A 22,500-nucleotide genomic window follows, 5' to 3' on the forward strand; every position below is an offset into this window, starting at 1 on the left:
GCGTGTCAGAGTTACTAAGTATCGCTCTCCCGAATGCTACTCATGTGGCACGCCAGACGACTCTCAGTCAGCTAGCTCCGCCCACCATTTGTCCCCGAAATAAAAAAAAAAGATAACATCCTATCACCAGGTCCTTCGCGAAATTTCCAAAGCACATGTACAGAATTTTCCAAACCACATGTTACTGAGCATTCTCTCTCAAATATGACGCAGTACCTCATAAAATATAAAAGAACATTACCTAAGCCCTTGTTCATATCATGTATGATCAAATAACACTCTCAAATAGTTATGTAAGATTTTGTAACAAAATTACGTGAAATAAAAAGTTAATTCTTAAAAATAACGTAAATTTACATATACTAACTTCAATAAAGAATACAATGAAATTAACGATGAAGGTCTTACGTAATTTACATATGAATCTTAAATCTACACAAGAGGAGCTAATTTTACAGGCTGGGTATCATCTCCTCAATTCACAAATGAAATATAAATAAAACCATGAATAAACTATTGTATTTACTCTACACTAGACCAGCTTCGTAAGAATATATATATATATATATATATATATATATATATATATATATATATATATTATATATATATATGTGTGTGTGTGTGTGTGTGGGTGTATGTGTATGTATGTATGTATGTATTTATGTATGTATGTATGTATGTATGTATGTATGTATGAGAGAGAGAAAATTGTATCTACATGCAAACCCTTATTAACCTCTCCATTCCCATTCATCGATTATTTAGAGCAGATACTATCCCCCTTTTCTTTGTCTGTCTTTTTTTTCAATTTATCTCTTCATTCATTGGCCCCTATCTTCTTTTTCTCTTTTGATTAAGTGTATCCTTCCATCTGCCTCCTTTTCTAGTGTTCACTTGTTATTCTCTTACCTTAACTATCTTTTTGTTTGGTGTATATATCTATCCGAGGGAGTCTTTTGAGAGAGAGTATTAGAGGGACAGACAGAGGCTGTGTTGGAGAGTGTTAGTGAGCGCGCTGGAGGTCGAGTAGTGGAATGGGATGGAGTGTTGGAAGGCATTTGCTTAGAAACATTAGATTTAATTATTAGACTACAATGAGTTATAATTTATGAATGAGAGAGTGGCTGGTTCCCTTTAAAATTGTGTAGACGACCTTTTTTTATCGTGAAAGGTGATGTTTGCTGCCTAGTTCAGTTTGTTTTGGGATACGGCAGATTCTTGTGAAGGACTAAAATTTGTAGTAAAAGAAAAACATTGAAAGTTACAGGAAGCAGCAGTAAGGTAATGGACGTAATTAAAAAAAATATATATATATAATAATATGAAGTAATGGTTATTAATTTTGATGGTGGAAGGAGGCAAAAAGTTCATTTTATTAGGGTGTCAATGTAATTGGTGAAGGGAAGATTAGAGAAGCTGTTGATCACAGTAAATAAAACAGGGATAGGAAAGTAGCAAAAATGTTAGAAAGGCTTTTAGAAGAGAAGGCGAGTAGGGTGATGGAACCAATAAAAGTTTATGCTGAATATAAATGGACAGATAATTGACAAGAAGAGAAAGAAGAATTAAAATGGTGAGGAAATTTTTGGAAGTAATATGTGTCATACGGTTAGCTTAAGTAAATGAGAAATTGGTGTTTAAATGTTGCTTGATCATATGGAAAGGATGGAGCATGAAAGGTTGGAAGAAATAATGTAATTTTTGGAAGCACAGGGGTTAAGAGGAAGGAGAACGGCTTGACTTCTTAAAGATCCTTATAAGTGGAGTAAAGAGATATTGAAATAGAACAACTTGATGATTAGGAAGTGAAATATATTGTCCAAGGTTAAGGACAGTTGCGTAGTGTGCAGATGTGTTCGATGTCCTGTTGAAGAGCCCTAAATTTAGGTTTAGGAATCTATTGATATTTTTCATATGGACAACGAAAGATAATAGATAGACATAAAGAATAATATCATGGGTCCGTGGAGACTGCAAAAGAAGCAGGGGAAGGAAGAGGAGACGAAGGATTGACGAACTAAGAAAATTTAGGGGTATAAACAGACGGGAGTGGAAGGGCATGTCTGAGGTCTTTGTCCTGTAGTGGACTAGTTACGGCAGATGATGATGAAGTTGATATATACGGGTATAGAGACTATATATATATATATATATATATATATATATATATATATATATATATATATATATATATATATGTGTGTGTGTGTGTGTGTGTGTGTCTCTCTCCCTCCCCCTCCCTACATCTTCACCTTCTGATAGCGAGTGGGATCAGATGTATTTTGGAGGTTCTTCAACTGTTTTACGGCAGCATCAAATCATCGTTAATTGGGACTTAATGCGTAATAAGAGAAGGGGAAGACTAGGGGATAGTCACTGCACTTGGGGTTGATCGTTTTTTTAATTAATATATTATTAGTGTGCATATAGCTACATATATATCTTTAATGTCTATAATGACCTGCATAGTCGTATCTTTATTTTTCAGTGACTGTTAAACAAATATTGGATCGACTTAGTTGGGAAAACTTGTAGCCTTTTGCATTGTTCTTTTCTGTAATTTGTATTGCAGATTTTTTTTTCTCGAAGTCCATTCGAATTTAGATTTTTTTATTCATGTAATGGATATCTATCTTCTATTATAATTTTCCACTCGCTTTTACAACATCATTTAAGTAAACCCATGTATCTCTCTTTCAGTAATTTCGTAAACCCCTTGTTTTGTAAGTCTGTTATTTTCTTCACGTACCTCTTCCATATCCATCATTTTTACTCGACTACTTCGTTTCACTACACGATTCGAGGTCCTGCTAATCTCCACTTTTTATTTCGTAAATCTCCTTAAGTGGAACGATGTTTCTCAATCCATTTCTATTCACCTATCAACTTCCATTCGTTAGTTTGTGTTGTTATTCTTCGCTACTTATTTTGCAAAATGAATTATTTCTGCCGTTCGATCATATTTATGTCTATCACTTACGTGCTTTTGAATCCTTTATTATTTTCAAATGTTTCTCAATAACCATTTTTGATGTTTCCTGTCTATGTTACTTTAATTCTCGATTGTTTCCTTGAACAAGGATTTTGAAAGTTCTAATGTTGGTTCCGATCCAAGATGTGGGGTTGACTTAGGTGGGGAGTCCGATCCATCCTTTACAGATGTTTAAAATCTCCGATCATTCTTGTAAATTCGTGGTTCCGGCAACCTGTTTGGTTACTGTCTTCCACGCCATACATCTGCAGAGTATATTTCAGCGGTCTAATGAATGAAGGTAACAGGTGGCACTTAGATAACATTTATACTCTAATTACACAGGTTCAGTAGGCAGACAAGTGCAGGTTTGATAAGATTTTACTCTTTAGAATGTGTAGAATCAATGTGAATATAGAATGGTAGGCGAGATCGTTAATATGTTCTAATCAGAACCACTTTTTTATGTGTACAGTATTTTCATTTTGTCCTTTGAAACTCGTTATAATTTTGAAGAGAGAAGTCCCAATTTTAATAGATTTATGGATCAATCAAAACTTAGTAATGTCAACGCGGATTATGTTGTACAAGATTTCATATATATATTTAAAATAAATAAGGCAAAGTAATATAACTAGTAAGCGAAAATCAGTCAAGTAGAATGTGACATTGACCGGTAAATCATTTGATTAACTTTTAACAATAATACTCAAAAGAACGTTCCGTAGCTTAACGCTCTGATTTCATTGTATAGATAAATATTTAGGTACGAAATTTCCTTATACGCGTTGTTACAGTTGAAATGTATTCTATACATCAGCACAGTAATAAATAAAACCCTCGTTAAGATGACACCAGAAATACTGCCGTGCATGAATGGCGGAATATTATATCCATAGATTTCGAAAGTCCTTAAACACAGGAAATAAATGATCTCTAGATTTATGAAATTAGAAATAACAGATGGCACACGAAGGGTGAGAGCATCGCTCGTCCAAACGAGATATAGACTACCTCATTATCTCGATAAGTGTTGTCATTATTTTCTGGGGATACCTTTTGATTTGTTTCTTGAGTACTAGTAATGTGTCTAATGAAGGTAATTTAAGAAATTTATGACACATGTTTACTATTACTAACATTTATCCCTGGAGCAGCAGTTAACAAAGTTTAGCAAATCTATGTTATGGGAATTCAAACATATACGGAAATATAAGCAAACGGAATCTGGTGAAAACAGGGTTATTTGACTATAACTAGGTCATTTTGATTTAGATTGGAGGTAAACATAAAAAGATGGGTCTTGGACTGTTGGGTGTTACGAAAATATAACAGCCAATGGAATGTACAGTTGGCTCCATCAATTACGGTACACTTCTCGGGAAGTTAAGGAGACGTTAGTGTACCGGAAATAATGACGCCAACTGTACCTCATGATTAAGCAAAAGTCACTGCGCTGTCGCACAATATTCTCTAAATACCAAACATAAACACATATAATGAAGAAAGAAGCCAATCTCTCGACCCAAACGAGGACCAAGGAGGAGCAGGCATAATCTTTTAATAACTCAGCAGGTATACCCACGAACCCCACCCTCATGTCCGAATTCAGGGGTGAAAGGGACGGATTGGTTATAAAAAAATGTTAAGCCTTGACCGTGGCTCAATCTCTGGACCCACTGGCTGCGATTCTACAACTTTTCCGATTGGATCTCACAATGCCTTGTTATTGATACATGTGCTAATTTCCCACAAAAATAAAAGTTTTTTCACGATGTCTTAGAAATTGACAATTTGAGGCTTCTTCTTCCCTACTTACGACCATAAGTACACTTAATTGAAGATAATGCAGTGTTCATTTGAAGCATAATGAGAAAACATATTATGTATCCTGGGCAGTTTTCGATAAGCCTCATAAATTAGGCCGGCAATTGTCCTAATATACCCTCACTAAGGAACGACTCTCTCTCTCTCTCTCTCTCTCTCTCTCTCTCTCTCTCTCTCTCTCTCTCTCTCACATTAGAACTGTAATTAATATCAGAATTAAATCTTGTGTTGTTTCGTTTCTCTGTGTCAACATGAACTTGCAATTTTACGAGTTAAAGTTTAAAGTTGGATAAGATGAAGAAAATATATTTTACGCAGGGTTTACAATAAAAGATTTGTGATTGCAAATATTGCTCAGAGATTTTATGCTTCAAATGAAAAGGAATACAATTTAGCCATAGTTACCTTTAAATCTGCACTCTTCGGTGTTGACACAATTCCTCCTTTACTTAAACTAGATGGCTCTGTCATTCACAGTCCAAAGGGTAAAGCAACCCTTTGGCTGATGTGTTTGACAGTAAGCAGAGTAATGAGAAACTAGACCTTTCTTCTTCATGTTTTCCTGAAGCTAAACTAACTAGTTTAGTTTTCGGTCCTGTAAAATTAAAACACCCTTGATAAACTCAAATTGTATTTGTTCATTGTTTTATATAAAGACCATTGATTTCTCTGTTATTTTCCGCAAGTTAGCAAGAAGAGGTTCTTTTTGCACTTGCTAGAGAACTGGTAATGTTACTCCATCAAGTAAATATGTTTATGGTAGATCTAGCCCTGCTGACTACCGCCCAATTTCCGTTACTCCCCTACTATCGAAAGTTTTTGAAGATCTTTTGGCAAAACGTCTAGTTTGCAATTAGGCTTTTGCAAAGGCCTTAGAGCATGTGATGCATCTTTTACAATTTCAAATGCTATACAGAAATTTCTTGACTAGGGTCAGGAAGCTTTTTGATTGGCCTTGATTTTAGTGCTGCCTTTGACTTGTTAACCACGAGACCCTTGTTTTCAAACTCAAACTGTTACGAGTAGGTGGGTGTTTTCTCAGTATTATTATTGAATTTTTAAGCAATAGATCGCAAAGAGTTGTTGTTGATAGGAACCATAGTGAGTATAGGAATAGGAAATCTGGTGTTCCACAGAGTAGTATTCTTGGCCCTTCACTTTTCATACTATATGCACATGACGTGGTTTTGCCTAGAAAACAATCTTGTTGTATATGTAGATAATGCTACTCTCATTGCATCAATTCCATCTCCTAAATGTAGATCTGGCATTGTTGAATCCCTTTAATAGAGGTCTAGCTAAAGTTAGTTCAAGGCGCAAATTATGGGCTTTGAAGTTGAATCCTAACAAAACTCAAAGTATGATTGTAAGTAGGTCGAAGACAGTTGCTTCGCAAGATCCAGATATCTGCATTGATAATGTTTCTTTAACTATATATGACACTTTCAAATTTTTTGGTCTAATTCTTGATTGAAATGCTCTTTCGGTGTGTTTCTTCTTTAATTGTATAAATAAAATTACTTATTGAGAAAGTCTTTTAAGATTTTTGGTGATCAATCTATTCAGGTGAAATGTTTTAATTCTTTCATTCTACTTTGTTTCTAGAATTGTTATCCTGTCTTCAGCTGCTTACTCTTATCTTAATTTCCAAGACAGAAACATGCAGTCTATCAAATTCCTTATTTATGATCTACATATTGATATCTGGCACTGTCGTTCAGTTAGATCTTTATGCATGTTGCTTAAGATTTTTCATAATTCTGACCATCCTTTGCATTTGGATCTTTTCAGACTCTACCATCCCATACATATTACTGGATATTCATTTAATTTCAACAGTCTTGCCTTCATCATTAGGCCAAACACTACACCGTATTATAATATTATTCCAGGTGTGACCAGATTGTGGAATGATCTTCCTAATTAACCAGTTGAACTAGTGGAACTTCAGAAGTTAAAACATGTAACGAATCTTTGTATGTTGAACAGGTTACAGTGAGTCTCTCTTCATGGTGTATGTGTGACAGATCTGTTTTAACGTTGTTACTGATCTTGAAATATTTCATTTTATTTGTTCCTTACTTCTCATACACAGTATAGTTTATTTATTCCCTTTCCTCACTAGACTATTTTTTCCTTTGTTGAAGCCTTTAGCATTATGGCATCCTGTAGCTTAGGTAATAATAATAATAATAATAATAATAATAATAATAATAATAATAATAATAATAATAATAATAATAATAATAATAATAATGTATGAAAAAACAATGAACAACATGCATAAAAAATTTATTTACTAATAGTCGATCATTTAATAGATTCAATGGAGCTTAGAATGGCGTTGGCTTGAAGGATAAGTACTAGTATTAAAGAAATGATAAAGGTTAAACATATCTTTACAATTTGAAAATTGCAAATGGGAAATGTGTCCGTAAAGGATTTTCGGTTCTCCGAATTTCGACTAAGATCTTAATCTTTAGAACCTGCCATGGTAAGTGAGGAGTACTGTAGATTTAGACTCAAGGTCCAATCCTATCAGACGAACTGCTGTCTTTTTTAATTAGTCTTGTGAACGGTGATAGTGTATACGCTCTCTCTCTCTCTCTCTCTCTCTCTCTCTCTCTCTCTCTCTCTCTCTCTCTCTCTCTCTCTCTCTCATTCATTTTACGCCAAAAATATTTATTTTTGAAACTCATTTTTTTTGTGTAAAGAAAAAACACCAATTTGAATTACAAGTAAAATTGATTATGCACTTTGGCTGGAAAATAGGGAACGTTTATTTGCACCACGTATGGATAAGTTGAAGAAATAAAAAAAAGATTAGTTTGATTTTGAATGTGCAAGTGGTATTATAAGAGATGTCATTTCTATATGGAATGGTGGTTATGCTTTGAATGTAATTTCAAAGCGTATGTAATAATGAATAGAAAAAAAAAGCCTATTAGATTTTGTTGATATTGGACAGTAACTAGAGTAATTAGATAAAGTTATTGAATGCAATGCTACGATTGCTGATCTTGAACATTAATAATGAAAGCCAGTAGGTGACTCAGCAAGCTTTCACCGGCTATTTAATTTAAAGTCAGATAATCTTATGAATAGATTGTAGTCCCTGAAGCTTACTCTAAAATTGATAATTTCACGAAAAAGTTAAGGTATTGGATAAAGCTGTTGTGTCTGCTTTTAAAAAGGGTATATATCTAGATACTCGTAGAGTTAAGGAAAATAATGTTCTGGTAAAAAGCCTAATAATTTCACGAAAAAGTTAAGGCATTGTATAAAGCTGTTATGTCTGCTATTAAAATGATGATATATCTATTGTCTCGTACAGTTAAGGAAAATAATTTTCTGGTAAAAAGCCTAAATCACTGACAAGAACATTGAGGTTATTACTGTACATACAGACATACCGAATGTTAAAATGTGGTCTATTTTAATAGCAATATTGTTAGTTTTGCTGATGCAGCTACTAAATTACAAAACTTGGTTGGAGGTGCAGTCAACGGCACCATAGAGAAATTTAAACTAAACATTATAATTTGTAATGTTCTTAATAGAAAGGCGATAAGGTTAGCGCAATACTGACAAAAATTATTATTAATCCTTTATATAAAGGAGAAGGTAAAATTGTTATTTAACTAATCTGCCGCTGCTTGGATACCCATATCATTCTACAGTAAACTGTAATGCTGAAATTTGGAAAGAAATTGAATCTTATAATTGATGTTCATACACTAATGTTACGATGTATGATAAATATCACATTTAGCTTTCTTTTCCTCTCAGAGATACGGTCGTATTGAGAAGGAAAAAGCATTGAAAATAATGGAAGCTTCTTTGGAAATTTTGCTGGTGACCATAAAACAGATTTTATTACGGGTTTACTAAAATTTATTAATTGCTTAAGACAAAAAAAACAAGTTACTGAACTTATGGGTAATTCGAAATATTGCAATTCCATGCGTGTTGAAATAGAAAGGGAAGCTGCATTTCCTATTCAATGATACAAATGTTAGTTTTCAAATTGTGTCAAAAGTACTCTAGAAATAGGAATTGGAATCTATGAAAGAGATTTTTTTATAATATTCTTTGTTGTAATGTATTATTAAATACTGAGGACAGAATTTTGGTGAGGGTCCTGCAAGGTACTTTGTGCGAAAGTAGGACGTAATATTGAAACAAATCAACAGAAGTTTCAGTAAAATGATTTTTTTCTAGACCCTTGCACTGACGTTGGCAGTGGCTCTTTTGTGAGTGTTTTTAGTAAATAACAAACGATTAAGCGCAAGATAATGTGTTTTGACGATGGTTATGTATTTCGTAAGATATAGCAATCCTGGAAATGTTGATCATAGATTATGCTTAATTTGTATCAAATAATTAACCGCAGTCATTCATTTATAGGAATGTAAAAATTACCTTCCGTTTATATTACCAGTCCCTTTCCTGGTTCTTAAGTAAGCTAACATTTCTTATGCCTGCCATAAACCTTTACTGTCTTTGCCATTTTGATGGCTTTTCTTGCACCAACCAGGATTGTCAAAGTGTTTTACAGATGCACATTTGCCTCAAGGGATCCGGTATTTAAGTGTGTTTCTGTGTTTATAAACCCTTCGTTAGCACTTGTAATCTCTTCTTACCCCTTTGCTTCTGCACAGCGTCAGCATTCGTGACGAATCCACCAATCTTTGCAGTTGATATTGAAGATGTCCTCTGAAATGCTGGTCTCGATGCTCGAGTCGTCAATGGATGTCCTCACAATAGTCAGATTATCTCGGTTTATGAAACGCTCTCATGTCTACTGTGTCCCTTGAGGTTCCTTTGTGCATTGCCGATAGGATTTGATTTACATTGAATGTGTGTGCTTGCACATTCAGGGGCGTGCGCCCCTCCCTTCATGTCCACGTCAAATAACGTAGACTTCAGAATCTAGATGGTTATTTCTCGAGACCTATAAGCCAATTGACTGGTTGTATATTAAAAGACATACGTATCAAAAATGGAATAAGTACAGAATTTCAAGTTACAAATTTATAGGCTTATGCAAAATATATATATATATATATATATATATATATATATATATATATATATATATATATATATATATATATATGTATATATATATATATATATATATATATATATATATACATATATATATATATATATATATATGTGTGTGTGTGTGTGTGTATGTATATATATATATATAAATATATATATATATATATACAGTATATATATATATATATATATATATATATATATATATATATATCAACTGGAAAAGATAAATGAGGTCTCAAGTTTGGGACACAGAGAGGGGAAGAGAAATGCTCTCTTTTCCTCGTGAAGGTATTGCCAGTAAAGCCTGGTTGGCAATTAGATAGTTAGCCAGCTATTCATCTTTTGGGAGATATTTTAGTAGCGAGGAGAGCCAGGGTGACTTATAGGGATCATAATTTATGTGACGGTATTAGGGACAGGATAGCAAATAAACTATTTTCGCATGTGCTGTGTAAAGAATATAATTAGGACATTGATAATACTGACGTATTTATTATGAATACGAGAATATGTTGATACTTCCATCATTTTGGGCAGCCGATAAGACTAAATGGAATCTGTTATCACTCGATATAAAAGCAGCAAAAGCTCAACTGTCCTTTGGTACCGAACTATGTCTAGGTTTTCGAATTTCTTTATATCCTGTCATTGTATTATTTCTTCCCCTATTGTTAGGCTGACATGGTTTCTAAACGAAATGTTGTCTTTTATTGTCAGTTCGCTGTGAGATAACGTAGTGTTGGATCATCGATCGTGTTGTTTGCAATATTTGCCTTTGCTTTAGCATGATACATTCTGTTTGTTTGCAATGTCAGGTAAGTGTCTATTCGTTGATCATTCAACGACGCTAACTATTATCTAGTCAACGGTGCAGTGAATATGTTATTAGAATGTGGGTATTCCATTGTATCCCAGCGTCCTCATTTGAGGACACATTTCAAGATTTTTTTTCGGCTTTTCTCATATCAAGGCATCATATTTGAATAAATGCATGAATTAATAATATCATATGCCATCCCATGACATTTTCCTTATTAGCATTAAAAACTTTACAAGACTTTTATGAACAACCAAAGTTGTACAAAAATGTGTTCTCATCCAATCATACTCTCAAGTATTTTTTTTAAGTTATTATAATTAATTTGAAAGGAATTTCAAGAAGCATAGTAAATTAATCTAATACCCCCTCATTCTCAGTAAAAGTGTGAATTAAAAAGCAGATAAAGTTGTTCGTAATTGACCTTGAAAATTGTGTCCTCGAATGAGGACGCTGGAATGAAGCATTGTAAATTTTGATCAAACGTTAAAGTTTGCGGGACGTGGACTTACGGCTTGCCTCGTTTTTTGTCTTTGTTTCTTTGGAATCTGTGTTGTGACCACAAACACTAAGAAAATGTCCTTCCATGGTAAGCATTATTCTATGATGATTCAAAACAATTCTTGAAAAAAAGGTTATTGCTAAAAAGTTGTAAAGAACTTGTTTATTTTACTATTTTGAGTGAAATTACATTCTAAATACCTCAATGTATGTATGTATGTATATATGTATGTATGTATGTATTTATATATATATATATATATATATATATATATATATATATATATATATATATATATATATATGTATCTATATAGATTAATGTTACTCTTCTTAAGAATTTTATTTTTCCGGGTTTCCTTTCCTCACTGGGCTATTTTCCCAGTTGGAGCCCCTGCGCTTATAGCATCGTGCTTTTCCAACTACCGTTGTAGCTTAGCAAGTAATAATAATAGTAATATACACACACACACACATATATATATATATATATATATATATATATATATATATATGTGTGTGTGTGTTTATGTGTATGAGTGTACGTATGTTTGTGTGAGTTTGATTGTGTGTGTGTATGTTTGTTTGTGATTTAATACGCATGTGCATGTAAACATACATACATGAAAACATTTGCACACAGGTGTCTGTAAATATTATTTGTCCAATAAGATTGACTAAAGTGGGCCTTACTATAGATGAAATCTTAGAGGAGTTATTCAATGAAGATGATGGAAGTAATAAAATCCCTGAAAGAGCTGATGTAGCTATAATTGACCCTGATGTTGACCCTCTGACAGATAAGGATGAGACACCTGATGATTTGACTGGTGTACCAACCGTGTGTCACACGATCGTACATAGTTCATTTTGTGTATATATTATGCTTGTATCTTCGCTTTTCCCTCGCACTATAAAGGAGAGTGTTCTATAATAAACTCATTCAGTTGCTTTCATCCTGTCTTTGAGTCACAACCTTCTCTCGGCCCGTCACGCTGGATAAGCAACAGCGCTTTGAGAGAGAGAGAGAGAGAGAGAGAGAGAGAGAGAGAGAGAGAGAGAGAGAGAGAGAGAGAGAGAGAGATACCCGTTTCTGTTTGAATATTATTTAATAAACCAAATTCTGGCAAAAACGAAGCTACAACTTCAAATTGTACCTCAGCAAATCAAAAGAAAAAGGGCCAAATATTTCACCTGGCACCAAGAAAAGGAAACTGTGAATCAAAACCAAGTTGGAGACACAAACAGCCAGAAAACAAAAAGGTGAAACAGAGAGGACAAACTTTCCAGGACAATTTGAAGAAAATAAAAAAAGACTTAGTCCACATAACATCTCTGAAATTATTTGAAACAATAATGACCCCAGATATTTATGGTCGCATTGTGTAGGAAACTGTTCGTTATGCCACGGCCAGCTGAAACAAACTGGATTTTGTGTTCAGTGTAGGTGTATTGAAATATCTCATAGGAATTCTTTTGTCAAGTTACCACAAATTCCCATCGAAGAGGCATTATTGGTCAAAACAGGACGACTTGGGTGTATCTTTTGTAAAAAAGCATTGTCATGAAATAAATTTCAAGTTTTGAAGTGTTATGCATTTCTGTGATAATGAAGATACAGAAAATAACAAAGGAGATGAAGGACTCAAAGTAAGAAGCTTGATTTCGAAGCTTCAGAAATCATTTATTCAATATGGAGTATTTGAGGAATGCATTAGTGTTGACGAAATAATAGTAAAATATTATGGGCATAACTCACTGAAGCAGTTTATCCAGGTGAAACCTATAAGGTTTGGATATAAACTTTTGGGCGCTTTGCGGGACCTCGGGGTACTGTTATAATTTTGATCTTTACTGTGGTAAGAATCTTTAACTCGATAATAGTGATGAAATAGCTTTGGGTTCAAAAGCTGTCTTGAAAATGCTTGAAGCTGTAGCAGATCCAAAATCTCATACTGTCTTTTCTGATAATTATTTTACTGGATATGAATTATTAGTTCACCTACGAAATATTGGGTTTCAGGCGTCAGGAACACTCAGAGAAAATCATTTGAAGAACTGTACATTGAAATCAACAAATGATATGAAAAAAGAAACAAGAGCCTCATATGACTACACGTTTGACACTAATGGAGAAGTTCTGATGACAAAGTGGCTAAATAACAAATGTGTAAGCGTTGGAACTAATTACGACACTGTAGAACTCCTTGCAAAGGTCCAACGTTGGAATAAAACATCAAATTCAAAAGGAAGAGTTCACCAACCAAAGGCAATTTTCAACTCTAATAAATGTATGGGGGTGTAGATCACCATGATTGGTTACCAGGGAAATATTCTGTTTCTATTCGAGGAAAGAAATGGTATTGACCTTTATTCATTAAAATGTTAGATATGGCAGTTGTGAACTCATGGATCATTTGTAATTTGCTGCACCAAGAACATGGTATCACACATCTGAGCCTATTAGATTTCAAAATGGCAATATCTGTAGCTTATCTGAAATTGGCTTGCATGGAAGGAAACCCCTGTGGTACATTACAATCACGCACAAATATTGCCGATGATCGTTATGACGGTAAAGACCATTTCATTGAAAAGCGCAACAATCAGCAGAGGTATATGAACAAACCATGTTCAGCAAAACCAAGAACCTTTTACTCAAAATGAATTGTGACTCTTTGTATCGAATGTTTCAGCTCTTATCATAAAAGAAAATAAGTTCGTCAGGTATTATAATAAAAAAGTACATTTGGTTTATTTTTTCAGGTAGAACTTAGGTGGGAATTCATAACATTTAAGTAAAATTGATAATATGTAACTGTTTATGTTTATCTGAAAAGATAATACTTGATTCAACAAATATAAACAGAAAACCTATTGTCCCAGTGTCCTCATTTGAGGACAGCTTGAAAACTTGATTTTATAATACTGTCCCAGCGTCCTCATTTGAGCACAGCTTGTTATAAGCTTACCGTTAGAAATAGATTTTTTATTTCTACTACATATGTATTCTTAACCCATAAATACATATTATTTGGCAAAAACTTCCAGAAATTCAAAAAATACAAAAGCTAGGATTTAATGGTGTATATAAACTTTGTCAATTAGAAAGAGACAGTTTTCCAATAAATGTTGGTTCATGTTTGATGTACAATAGACTTCAGGGTATTACGTCATTCATACTATTATTAAGGAAAGTGTTTCCTATAGTATGATTAACTAGACTAAATTATTCGAACCAACCATAATAGGAACCTTATTTACTTGTAACTAGTTCCATAAATCTCGAATTGAAACATCTGAAAAATCCTTCAAGGTATTTATGGAGAGATATCTGTTAAATTCTGTAATTATTGTCATTCTTTCATCAAATTAAAGACACATCTCTAATTTTCGTAGAATATTAACATTTGTGACGCCGATTTCATATAAATAAGGATAGAATGAGACACTGTGAGAAAGCTTTGAGACATAGTCCTTTGGTCTATCGCTCATGTGGGATCTATATATCCTAACGCCGAGTGGTAACAGCTTTTTACACGCTGTCTGCTGCCATGTCTTTTTATGTGACCTGTTATTTGAAAGACCATTAGCATATGGAGAATACTCCTTTGTATTACGTATATTTAGAAAATATTTTTGTAGTGCTGTTGAAAATGTTAATTAGGGTAGTGTGGAAAAAAAATAGGATTAAACAAATCAGAAAACTATATAGAACATAAATGTATAAAAACAATGGCTTTGACAGTTTTGAATTGGAGATTAAGACGTTTTTAGCTCTAAATTAATTTTGGTTTGAAGGTTTTAAAGGTAACTCATGAGCGTCTGAAGCAAAGAATTGGACAGTGGTCCAGATACCGACCAAAAACATATGATCAGAGCCCAAGGCCCCTCTGCACCCAAGCTAGGAACAGGGAGGGCGAGTCATTGGTTGTTGATGTCTCAGGAGGTAGACCTATAGGCTCCCCCAAAACCCCCAACTCTAGTTCATAGAGACGGTGAGGTTGGAGACACTACTAAAAAAGTGTCAGACTTAAGCAGGGCTAGAACACCCTATTACAGATAGCAAGACGGGGACGTTTCCGATAGACTTGGCTGGGAAGAAAGAACAAAAATTAGATATGCAACCTTAGTCCTGGTCATGTACATTCAAGGTCTTCGAGTGTATTTAGAGAACCTTGTGTGCACTTCTAATTCCCTCCTGAATATGTAATCCTAAATTGCTCAAGATCCAGGTTCAGTTGCCCATCTGCGACATAGAAAAAGAACGACGGTTCTTAAATAGATTGAGGTACGTGTTATTTTACACTTTCCGAACGTTTATCCTATGGTACGAGAGACGCCTGGCCTAACTATTGTATCTAATATTTCTATTTTTTAATCAATCTACTTAAAGCTCTTTGGAAGATGCTCACCTATTTTATCCGTGTTTCTAAGTAATATTCGCTTCTGTTTGATGGTCTTGGATGGAGGCATGTGGGTTTTCCCATTCAATAGTCCATATTAGTATTGACACTTCGAAAGGAAATCCCTGTAAAATCTCAACTCGGCACAATTTCCGGATCCATTTACTTTTCATTTTGGTAGATGGAAAGATACATTTCCTTGAAGCCATTAGAGGAAAATGGGTAACGTGTTTCCTCCCCTTAAGCCCACCAGCGGTCTCTTTTATTCCCGTCGATAATAATATTACTTTCTCTCTCTCTCTCTCTCTCTCTCTCTCTCTCTCTCTCTCTCTCTCTCCGACGCACCCCATTTAGTCTTCTTTCTCAGAGGGAACCCAAACAACCGGAAGGTAATATTTTCCTAAAATTAAATGCATGATACTTTTACATTTGCTTTGTAAAGAGCCCTGAGATTAATTAATTGATATGAAAGGGAAAATGGTATGTATATATATATATATATATATATATATATATATATACATATATATATATATATATATATATATACTGTATGTGTGTATTACATGTATTCGTGTATGTATGTGTTTATGTATTTAATCATATATTGAATATATGTATCTCATGTTCCTTCTCATTTCTCTAATGTGCGGCCTATTTGATCTTTAGACGTAAAATTCTGCATTAAATGAGTGAGACTGACTGGAAGACTGACAGACAGACAGATAGATGTCTTAAAATAGAGAAGCTTTTAGTGAAAACTTTCTACCAAAATCAATTTAAAGTTTTTCTTAACATAACACCTTAATCAGACATATTTGCTCCGCTCTTCTGTCACACTGGAAATAGGTTGATATAGGCGGAAGATAAATGCAGGATTCAAAACTTCAATTATTCTCTTCATCCTCATTTTCTTTTTTCTAAATGCTATGATTTTTATCCTTATTAAGCTTATTACGGGAGGCATCTTGGTTTGTTGGAGTAGGCTTAGATGAGTTGCATCAGACAGTCAATTTGAAGATTTCCATCCAGAAATGTTTAGTTGATGGGAAGAATTTTGTTGGCATGCAGATTAATCCAACCCTGTTTGGTATTTGAAATAATTTAATTAATTCGGTAGTTACTTTATGCAATAATAGAGAGAGAGAGAGAGAGAGAGAGAGAGAGAGAGAGAGAGAGAGAGTTTTACAAGAATACATTTAGATAGATTTTTTTATGGTTCTTTAGACATTATATTACTTTGTGTATAAATAATTGGTAGCTATTTTCCTGAAATGGAATTGGGAGTCAGAAAAAGAACAAGAAGTAGGGAAATGGAATACTGAATGGGACAAGGGTTGGGTCGGCGACCTTAAAATAAAAGACACGATCTGAATTTTGATTGAAATTGCCAACAATTCTGTTCTCTCTCTCTCTCTCTCTCTCTCTCTCTCTCTCTCTCTCATATCACCCTTGGTTTTTTGCCACTAGACTTTTTTTTAATATTTCATCCGATATGATTTGAAGCTTGTACTTTTGACAAAAACATTTATTAGATTCAGTATATTTTTATATGGGCAAATTATCTCTCTCTCTCTCTCTCTCTCTCTCTCTCTCTCTCTCTCTCTCTCTGCTGGCGTTCATCTCTTTCAGGGGATTATCGTTTGAATCGACTAATCTGCAGTAATACCGCCTGTCCAGGTATAGGACAGGTGAGTAACTGTAGCGCCCAGAAAATTATGCAGAACTGGGAGCAAATTGCTGGTCTTTAGGTTGTTGCAGGACGCAAGTGAAATATCGTTATAGTTACCTTGTCGTATTATTATGCTTTTCTCTCTTGACGGTGCATACTATGTTATGTTTTCATAGGAAATTCTTTTATGAAAGTGTATCAGTTTTCTTCAGGGGTTGTATTATTTAGAAATATACCAAAATTTATAGAAATGTGCTCTCATAGCTCCAAAACTCTTTCTGGTTCAAATGACTCTCTTCCTTTCAAGACATTGTGATTAGGGCTGGAATGTTTAAATCTTGAACAAGATAATGCAAGGAGACTGGAAGATGTTGTGATTCAACTAGTAAATTACATCGAGCAACCATCAAAGACTGTTCAACTTTTTTAACAAAAATTCCAAATTCTACACTAGCAGGGTACGTGAGCTCCCGCTATGATATTTTCTAAATTGGGCGTACGCTGTAGAGCTTAGTGGCAGTTTAAGCTTTATTTTGCGTGTATACGATAGGTTTTTCCTGCTGAGTTGACAGCAGCCGTTAGCTGGTCCTCACTGGTTCCAACTTGAGTGGAAAGCTGATTTGTAAAACTTCATGGAACTACTTCAAATCTATAATTTATATATATATATATAATTATATATATATATATATATATATATATATATATATATATATACATTTTTGTTTTTATATTTACTTTTTTCTGTACTATCCTATATATCGGAGTGAAGTTTCATTGTACAACTACAGTATCCCTGACGATAGCCGTAAGTTATGGGCTGAAACAGCTGTTGGCATTATAGATAGAATGAAGCGTTATGCGTGTTGATGCTACTAATAGATGCGTTCGCGGCAACGTAGAAACTGCGGTGGTTTTTAAATGTTGCTGTTCACAGCTGCGTTATAGGCGATATTTGTGTATTCTCGCCCAATAGATAAGAGAAAGAGAGTGTAGTTTGCCTTTAGCTTATTTAAGAAGAAAGAGAAGAAAATCCCAGACCCTTTGGTTGCATCCCTTGTTCTCTCTCTCTCTCTCTCTCTCTCTCTCTCTCTCTCTCTCTCTCTCTCTCTCTCTAATGAGCTTCCTTTTTTAATTTTGATTGATTTTCCTTTCAAGCTAGTTCCGTATTTAATAATATCTTTGGGTTATTTGTCCGAGTCGGACATAAAAGAAAAAAACTTATTCATCGTATCTTCCAAAAAAAAAAAGTTAAATTGAGTTGTTCCCAAAAAGAGCCCTTTAGTCTTGAAGAGAGATTACCATTTTTAGAAAATTATGGGAGTAATATTATTTCAAAGCCAAAAAGTACAAAAAGTCAACACATATGTGTAAGTCATTAATTTACATTATTTCACTTACATTGATCAAGATAGCATGTTAAGATTTTATTAAATTCCGATTTTTGTAGTCTTCGAGACTTTACCCAACTACATCGGTTTCGTCTCCGCTAAAGATATAAGGAGATCTGTGTCGATTTCACGTGCCATCATAAAGTCGTTCATACGTTGACCTAGGGCGAATAGATAAGTTCAACGCCCCGCTAACTGCGTGTGATATACGCAAGATGTAAAGACGTGTATTGACATTATTGTCAACTGGCCACCGCATCCAGTTGCGTCGACGCATATGCCTGTTGGCACCACTCACAAGTTCTGTGACAATGCAGCGTCGAATTCATGAACAGCCAAGGTGTGAACGACTCTAATGAATGTATACATACTACAGATCGATCATTGTCTGCGTCACCGCAACGCGACTAAGCGTTGGCACAACTCATAGTGACAACGCATAGTGTAAAAGGAAATAGACGCCAGAATTCCATTCAATCATTCTAAAAAGACTATATCCGAAAATAACACACACACACACACACACACACACACACACACACACACATATATATATATATATATATATATGTGTGTGTGTGTATATATATATATGTGTGTGTGTGTGTGTTTGTGCGTGCCCGCGTGCGTTTACGTCCGTGCCCACACGTTGTTGTGCATTCATAACACATTCTATATTTCCATTGGTCGTCCTGATTAGCTCATCCCAAATGTACTTGTTGTATACTGTAAACCGGAAGGGCAGCAGAAATGTGTGTGTGTGTCTATTTCTCTGTTATTTCATTCTGACTCATTCATCATGTAAAAGAAGTTATTGGTGGTTTTCCTCGGTGTACTTAATTCATTTTTCCTTCACTACCATAAAGTATGACTTGATTTACAATGAAACTACATTGCGATTTTTTTTTATCATTAGCAGCAATTATTGATCACCGGCCTATTTTTGCAGGATCCAAATCGCTCGTATTATTCGCGACGCCAGTAATGTGTTGCAGGTCCTGTTGGCCATAAAATGAGACATGAAATACGAAAGCTTTTATCATGCAAAGAGCAAATGGTTCAAATAATAACATTGCGTGCTTAACTATAATTTTGTAAGTGATACATCGAAAACATGCAAGTTTTTCTAATAATTTCTATGAAATATGGTCTGTATTATATTTGTTTTACTTGTTATTTATTTTCTGATATTTTCTTATTATTGTGCAATTACTTTCATCGTTTTATTATTTTAAATTAGACAGTATACCCCATGGGAACTTTCCAGCCAAGTTAACACTGTAATCTTTATACAAATCTAAAAATGTTTCGTAATTAGCTTGCTACGGCTTTGCATAATAAGTGTTAGTGTAATTTGACCTTTGAATCAGAATATATTCGGTATTGATTAAAACAGCCGTTGCATTGGTCGAGTAAAACCTACAATCTGACGGCAATTTCAAGGAAGAAATCAGCGTGAAACTTGATATGTAATGACCCTGTGTCATCAGGCTCGCTCATACCATGAATGACTGATACACAAGAACTACGGAACCTCCACTTGAATCACTAATTTAATACACATCGGTATAGTTAACCCTTAGTTCTCTAATGTATGAGTGTGTATACCTTCTTTTCTATTCTGTTTCCATTTAATAATCCCATTCTTATCGCTTTACATACGTCTACTCCTCCCAAATGTATATTTGTAAACCATTTAGTTTGATTTGTAGTTGTAGATGCACCTGCTAATTCAGTTTTTCTTATTGTGAAAAATACGATTCTGTCTGCTTCTCTCGCCTCAGAGACAGGCCTGCTTGCCCTATTCTTTATTCACTTCTAAATCCTTCTCTTCCACCTTTCTTGCGTATCTGCCAGTTCTTGAATACAAAGATATTCATCTCTCTCTCTCACTCTTTCTCTCTCTCTCTCTCTCTCTCTCTCTCTCTCTCTCTCTCTCTCTCTCTCTCTCTAGTCACACCTATCAATCCCTCTTGTTTTTCCCTTCCCAACGAAGTAGGCTAAGCAGTAACCATCGTTGAACGAGAAATGTATTTCGGTGCCTCGGGAAAGTGCATTAAGCAGCGAGTTGTGTGATTAGCCTCCCTCATCCTTGCTTTTATAGCGTTTAATGAGGGTTTAAGGAGGCCAAATGGTCCGACTCTGATAGATATGGGTAAAGGCTTTTGTGGCCCTTTGTTTGTTGGAATTTGGGATGGCTGCTGTTGGTTCGTCTGCCCCACGTTTCGTATATAGATGAGAAGGCAATATTTATGAATAATTATTCATTTAGGTTTTCAGAGGCAAGAAAGCTATGTTATCAGGTTCTGGAATTCAGTACGTTTGCCCACGATTTCTTTGGAAAGGGGGTCATTAGAAAGACGTTTATATATACATACATATATATGTATGTATGTGTATATATATATATATATATATATATATATATATATACGAGTTAGTTTCTCTATTTTTACTGTGCTCTCAAAAATATATACATTGATATACATGGCTGGGTGAATTATTATTATTATTATCATTATCATTATTATTATTATTGTTATTATTATTATTATTATTATTGTTGTTGTTGTTGTTGTTGTTGTTGTTATTATTATTATTATTATTATTATTATTATTATTATTATTATTATTATTTCCCTGTTAAAATAGATTTTTTTGAACGCATTATTTCTCCGTGATTAATTAGTTTATAATTTTTGCAACAATAGTTAGTCAAAGTTTGGTTCTTTTTTCTGTTTTATTCGACACATTGATCTTCTTGATTGGTCATTTAGTTGTAACAATTAACACAGAAAGCGGATATTAAACAAAAAGTAAGATTATATGAAGATGTATAAATTTTATCTAAAGCATATAAAGCCGATTATTCTGAGGTTGTAAAGGTAATTTTATTTGAATACTTATAAATAGAATATTAATTATGGTCTGAAAATTAAACTTTATATTCATGAAAGAGAAAAATGAGAATTTTTCATGTACAGAAACATGCACTATAATATATTTTAACGTGATTTTAGAATCTTGTATATAGACTCGTACACATATGTATTAAAACTATACTTATCCATATACACAGCCACACATGCATTTATAATGTAGTTGAGTTTTTGAGTCACCAGGTCCATAAAGATGTTTGTTAAATTTCATTTTACAAACAAGTTCTGTCTGTGCCGTGTCCCTTTCCCTCTGAAGTAGATTTCATTCGGTTCGCGCTTGGGCTTCTCGTCCACCCGAAATGAAGTAAAGGCACCTGTTGCATTGGTGGGAACTCCTGATAACAATGCCTTCGAAACCTAGCATTAATCACCGGTTCATCAGCATTTATGTTTCGTTGGGCTATAAAGACCAAAGTCACTCTTCAGCTCCCGTCCTCATCGACTTTATCTGTGGCACTGCCCAGAGACTCAAACTTTTTTCCGTAATATGTTTGAATGACAGTATACTTTTATAGTCTATTAACACCACATGTTATTTATAACACACGTGTACTCTCTCTCTCTCTCTCTCTCTCTCTCTCTCTCTCTCTCTCTCTCTCTCTCTCTCACACAACACATACAAGCACACATAAATTTATATATCATTTCATATCATCATCAACATCAGCCGTAACTTGTTCACTGCAGTACAAAGGCCTCAGACATATCCTGCCACTCCCGTCTGTTTATGGTCTTTCTGTACTAGCCTGTACCTGAAATTTTTCTTAGCTCGCCAATCCATCGTCTTATCTTCCTTTCCGCTCATCTTTTGCAATCTCTAGGGGCCTATTCTGGTGTTCTTAATTACAATATATTATCTTTCATTTTTATTATATGTCCTGCCCATATCTTTTTTTTTCT

The 22,500-nt window shown here is 34.3% G+C and overlaps 1 protein-coding gene across 1 annotated transcript in view; it reads left to right on the plus strand.

Annotated features, from left to right (window-relative positions):
* Positions 1-22,500, plus strand: part of LOC137644076 (uncharacterized) — a 222,893-nt gene that overhangs the window by 180,684 nt on the left and 19,709 nt on the right. The window lies entirely within an intron of this gene.

Source organism: Palaemon carinicauda, chromosome 1 (assembly GCF_036898095.1).
Source record: "Palaemon carinicauda isolate YSFRI2023 chromosome 1, ASM3689809v2, whole genome shotgun sequence".
Lineage (NCBI taxonomy): Eukaryota > Metazoa > Arthropoda > Malacostraca > Decapoda > Palaemonidae > Palaemon > Palaemon carinicauda.